The sequence below is a fragment of the Pocillopora damicornis genome, chromosome 12 (assembly GCF_964200805.1).
Source record: "Pocillopora damicornis chromosome 12, jaPocDami1.2, whole genome shotgun sequence".
Lineage (NCBI taxonomy): Eukaryota > Metazoa > Cnidaria > Anthozoa > Scleractinia > Pocilloporidae > Pocillopora > Pocillopora damicornis.
Genome location: NC_142681.1, coordinates 17,126,701 through 17,132,960, shown reverse-complemented (window position 1 = coordinate 17,132,960; position 6,260 = coordinate 17,126,701). Strand labels below are relative to the sequence as shown.

At 37.4% G+C, this 6,260-nt stretch overlaps 1 protein-coding gene and 1 pseudogene across 1 annotated transcript in view; both read left to right on the top strand.

Moving 5' to 3' along the window:
* LOC149036763 (uncharacterized) overlaps positions 1-6,260 on the top strand; it is a 386,542-nt pseudogene that overhangs the window by 323,830 nt on the left and 56,452 nt on the right.
* LOC113664149 (putative ATP-dependent RNA helicase DDX60) overlaps positions 3,036-6,260 on the top strand; it is a 28,727-nt gene continuing 25,502 nt past the window's right edge. The window contains exon 1 of the mRNA XM_089188874.1: positions 3,036-3,267. The gene's annotated coding sequence lies outside the window, so the exon portion shown is untranslated. The remainder of the gene's footprint in view (positions 3,268-6,260) is intronic.

The following is a 6,260-nucleotide window of genomic DNA, read 5'->3' as shown; positions in this document are numbered from 1 at the left end:
TGTGCAACCACCACATCAGTATTCTTCAGTGTTTAAGTTGAGCCAGGACAGTCCGTCATTTATCAAAAATTAAACTAAATAGTAAGTTGAGTAAAGAAGCGGAGAAAGAACACTTCTTAACTTTAAAATTATGCAAATAATGCGAACCTTTCATGTCCCGATATATCTCAACGTTAATCGACAGGGCTCTCTCGAAGGCCACAAATCATTGCAATTAGGCAATCTCTCATTCTAAATTTCGTAAAATTTCAAACTCGAGCCGCGACGAACAAGAACGAGCAGCATGTGGTTTACTCGTTACTTTACGTAGGACAGAAAAAAGCAAAGAAGACGATCATTTATTCTAGAATCTGTCTAGGAGTTGGATTTCAGCTTGATGTCATTTTCCACTGATGGGCTGATATATATTCAATTACGCTGTTGACTCATCTAAACCTATATTGTTTCAAAAGAAGTAAAATGATGTCTCAAAAAATTCGTATTTTGATTTGTCGCCTTAAATTTTTTCTCTGACCGGAAACACCTGCCAAGTTTAATATTATTTAATAAGCAAGGAGTGGTTCACAACATCTTCCACTTGAAGCATGTGTTTGTTACAACTGGTTCCTCTCTCTATTTCTACAGTGCGCAAAGGACATAACACGTGGCCGTTAATTTATATTCAAAATCAAAAGGAAACGGGTTTCAGATTATCTCGCAACGCTCAGTTTTCTCGGTTCTCACTAAGAATTCTTGTAAAAAATAGAGAAAGCAGGGGCACAGCACTTTAATTTAGGTCGAGAGCCTTTTCATAACTTGTTTTTGTCTGCGATCATATAGCCTAGTGTGTTGTTGCAGACCCACTTTTCTTAAAGATTATATGAAGCCAAGACCTCATACATCATACTGGGTTGTCTTTTTTTCTACAATGTAATAGTTTTTCTTATTTTATACAAACTTGCAATGTTACTGATGGAACACGAGTGGCTGAGACAAAAAATCCACTTAATTTTATGAATTATTTCAAAGCTTATCTTAAAACGACGTTTCGTCGACGATGGAGCGTTGAATTTGTCATTAAGAACCTGTTAAACTTGCAAAGTTTGGAAAGACTGAAGATACTTTGATGAGTTCTTCAGAAAGCGAGTCAACATGAATAGTGTCCGTCAGGATAAAATGGTCAAATGCAAATAGTTAATTCAGGGAAATTATGCTGGTCAACTTCCGGTTTTTAGATCACGCCGAACATTGTATCCCGCAATGCCATAGTGTTGGCGCTACGGCTCAAGATAAGAACATAGGCATGCGTAGTATATTCTTAATAAAGAGCGAATCTTAAAGTATGTACACTAATTATCCTCAATAAACTTACTTAACTTCAAACTGTATCTTAGCTCCCCACTGACACAAACTCACAATTTTCTCCAATCTCCCCGGTGGCTTTCTCTCGGTATAGCGTTCCAAACAGTCGGTCACTCGCGACAACAGCAAGTAACTACTATTACACGACTGAGTCCTTAAAGAAATTTACAAAGTATTCCAGAAAATACCGGAAGCTTACAACACAACTATTTTGGTAACAATAATATACATGAAGAAATTACTTAGTTCTGATTGGTTCAGATAAATGCAGTTTTCAATGCAGAAGAGGTTCAATTCAGTGCAAAGAAGTAACAAACCAGACATTCTGATTGGTCAATAATCAAAGAAACTCACAAATATCTATTACCCCCAACCTTTCACCTCTTACCCCTCTCTGTACCTTCTGCGCGTGCTTCTGCATAATTATGATAAGTTATCTCGTGCTTTTTCATGTATATTATTAATATATAATCACATGATTTTTCGAGTTCAATTTGGAATAAATAAGAATGCTTAAAATTTTTCAAAGACCACAAATTACACTCGCCCTACAGGCTCGTGCAATTTTGTTAGTCTTTGAAAAAATTTACGCACGCTTCTTTATTCCAAATTGAACTCGAAATCATGTGATTACCTGACTAAATTTGTGACCTATTGCAGTGTTCAAAAAAGTCCCACGGTATGCGTGTCAGCAGGACTAAGCATTCTCGAAATTTGTTGGTGTTTATCTTTACAGGTATTATCCTTTCCAAACTGTGGAAAAATCATTGGAAAATAGTTTTTTTGCATGGCTATTATACTTCTGTACACCATGAATGAATAATTTGTAAAATCTACAACTTTTTCCTAGTCAAAAAATATTTCCCTATATTTAACAGAACATCACTTTCAGTACTTAATAATACTGGTATTTATTTAACAAAACATAATTTTCAGTACTTAATAATACTGGTATGTAGCTATATACCTAACTTGTCCAAACTTTTTCCTTTAACCGAAATTGTCTAAAATTTGCCCTATTGCTGAAAGGGCATCCCAAGCAAGGAAGGTTTGGTTGACTCAGTGTTTCAGCCTTTCTGAATCAGAACTAGTGTGAAAGCTTTTCAATACCTCGTGTTATTACCTATACTAATAAATTAGTTCTTTTGTTACACAGAGTAATCATCTTATGGTTGTACGTGACATGAATTTTGATAATTACTAAGCGTGTAAGGGGAGATATGAGGTGACGAGTGACGAAGGGGGAGGGGGGTTATCACCTAAATATTGAAGAAAGAAGGGAGGTAACTTGCTATTTACATGGCCTGGAGGGAGGGGGAGAGCTTATAGAATTTTGATCCCTCCAACATATTTTTGTCTTCCCCCCTCCTCTATATAAATAATGGCCGGTCCCTTATTTCATATCTTAGCTTGAGAAACAGGCTGTTGAGGTTTAGTCAAAGGTGACTACGACCGCTTAATAGAAGAGACCGCTTTATAAAGGTGAAAAATAGTGAAAATTAGAAACATTTCAGGACTTTGACGACCAACCACTTTATATAGGGTGATCGCTTTTAAATACGGCGCCACGTTATACAGTTTCGACTGCATAATTGCTCCTTTTCTTTTGATTTCGGAAATGTCAGAAGTCTTGCGTGACCATTCTTGGGGAGCGTGACACATTATTCACAAACAGGAAGTCAACCGAAATTCCCAGAAATCAACTCTTTCAATATAATATATTAAAATTCAAGGTTTTTGTTACTCTTTCAGTGAACGTCGTTCTCATGATCTCACTTTCTGGTGTAGTATCCAAAGATTCCTACTAAAATAATTCGACATTTTTCTGCGTGGTGAAAGAGTGAAAAAAAAGAAGCTCATTGTTTGCAAGTCACGAGGCTTTAAACGGGTGGTACACCTCCTGACTTCGACGAGGCTGCTTCTCAGGTAAGCTTTGTATATTTAGAGTAAATTATCAAGTTTTCCTACCCTCTCCCCGATTTCTGTTGGGATTTGGTGCTCGTGGCTGAAACCTACGATTGACCAAAGCTTAAAACATTTCACGCTCAATTAAGTCTCGTTTGAATATCTTTCAAGTTCAACATAAACTGGCGACATTAATATGGCCGGCGGCGTCAACTTAGTTTACAATCCCCGTTAAAAAAAAGCACAAGTGCTCGTGAAATTTGGGGGAACAACTGATGTAAAGTAACGTTATCAGTTTGGATGAGATAATAAAGATTATTGAAAATCAAAAAGTGGACTGAGTTTGCCATTTGTAAACTGGACTTGTGTAATATTCTTTTAATTCAAAAATGAAAACCGGTCATGTGTATCATGTTTACACGTGTCTGTGGTTAAAGTGCCCATAATACTTGCAAAATATTTAGCTTATCATATGTACAAACTAATTCTGATAGAAGAAATATTTCAAAAGCCTTAAAACTCGGTTTTTTCGGGCCCTAAAGTGCTCTTATTTTGTCTTAATAGTGTCCCCTGGACTACTAACGAATTAGCGGGTGATGACGTGGAAAACTGTGAAAACTCTACGTTCACACTTAGAAAATTTCCCACATCTCATGTAATTTTGAATCAGTTAGCGTTGAAATACTCTTGAAATAATGTTCGATAGCGATGTATACCTACCTTCAGCAAGTTCTACCGAGAGTTTTGATACATCGTACTCGAGTAGTAAAGAAGAAATGGAGGTTGCGATTACGGTTCAGCTCCACGAAGGAGAATCGGTGCATCAAACGAAGATTTCGACGAAGACTGACTAAGAAGTTTTCTCGTGTGCGGTGTTCAGGTCAATATTAGAACAAAAACTCCCGTTACTGAACGTTTAATTTTTTGCGTTTGTGTTTTGTTTTCCATGGCGAAATCTATGTTAAGAATGGGTAGCTGTGTTCGTTCTTGTTAACATAACATTTTACTCCTTCGCGCTAAGTACGGCGAAGGTTCCTCTTGGTCAGTGCTCTACCGTTTCGTTGCTGTAGAATGATTCCCTTGGCAAACCACAGGCTAACTTTTGACTAAAGAATTCGCTGTATCACGAGGCACGATGATATTGTACCTAGAAGTCATCGGGCAGTTTCACTGCTAGTTGCTCCTTTCCTCAAAGATTGAAAAGGCTCGGTGAGGCTGTCGTCGTCGAGCCGGTCAAACGGAAAACGGAAAACGGAAAACGAGCAAGGTTGCCTGATTCAAGTTAACCTTAAATAGAGATTTTTATGGAGAAAAAACCTTTAATTTAAGTGTAGCATTGTCATATGACCCATTTCACTTAATGGCAAATAACTGGCTTCAGTAATGTAAATTAATATTTCGTATGCATCGACTTTCACACAGTGCTGGGATTCGCTACCATCTAATTCAATAATATTCTATGTTTCTTTATTTATCTCTTTGCAGTGCTGTTATCACATTGATGCTGTTGCTACTTTTACTTTCTGAAGGGCAGGGGGGAGGGGGAATTGATGGCTCGTGGGATGTATTTTCGGAAACTTAGGTTAGAAGAATACATGGCCCCTTCGAACTTGTGTTTATATCAGTATCCACCAGAGGTTTCGCTCTGTTCACGCAACAGGATATCGGTCAGTTCAGGAAAGGGGATGAACTCCGGCCACGGAATACGTTCATCCTATCTTCTAGATTTCTCCTTTCTCCACCATAGTTGCCGACGTGTCTTCACAATTTTCTACGTCGCAACGATGTAACATGATCGTTTTGGCCGCGCGCTTGATGGGGACACTTTTTGGCCTCCAAATCGTACTTTCAATGCACAAAAAAATGGTCAAGGACAACTCGTTAGGCGCTTAGATCTATTATTTCTAATTTTTAATACATCTATCAACTAAACAAAGCAAAAAAAAATTTGTGTGACATGTACGACGACTCGTTTCTTGCCTTCCATCAGTTTCGAAGGACAAAGAAAATTGATATTACATCGGGCAAGATGCCTATTATTCTCGTTACATTCACTTGCAATAGCGAAAAAATTAGTCTAGGTAAGAGCATGATTTATGTTTTTTCTCAGAGGGCACGGTAACGAATTCTGCAATCTTATCGGTTCTTAGCGCGGTCATTATTTTCCTATCTCTGCCCACGCTTTCATGAGTCGCCGAGTACATCCCTAACTTCGTTGCCATTTTCCATAAATATATTTCTTTTTCCATCTGGGCAGTATTTTTAAGCGATGACGTGAGTCGCTACCTCAAGCCGATAAATAACTTATTAATCCTCTCTTTTCTCTGTCTCTCAAATCACTTTAATTGTTAGAAAAATATTGGTTTTTAAATTAGCTCGTATAAGCAATAGTGTCATTAATTTGGTGGACAAGCGGCCTAAAAACTGTCTGTAATTAATTTTAATCCTTCACAAAGAGTACCCAGTAAGCAGTAAGTTAAAACGTGAGGTATTTGGTTACAATTGAATTAATCGATGGAACTTTACTTTCATCTATTTAATATCTGAATTCTCTCAAACAATTTGTTCGTGGTGAAAGGGTGAGCGAGGTTTTCAGTTCTACTACTAATACGTTCTCGGTGAGTCTCTCTAGGTCCGTTCAATTTGGACATTTGTACCGTAAATTGCACAACAGAAACTGAGGAAATTCAATGATAGGAAGCCACATTAAATCCCCTTGTGTCTCGTTGAAGTGTCATTCGAATTTGGTTTTTGTGGAGGAAAGACCAGATTTACATACGCCGTTGCAGCAAATAAACGAGCAAGCTCTCGCAACTTCAAAATAAAAAGCTTGAATTTACTTACAATTACTTTTGTTGCCATTTACTCGCTGAACAGAGGTACAACTTCGTACATTAATTTATCATCGATAAGAGTAAATAATACTTTCCGTAAGATCATTGACTGTTCTAGAATAAAACATTGTTATGACAGTCGTTGTCAAACTAGTTCAGTTGTTCTTTCAAAAGTGTAAT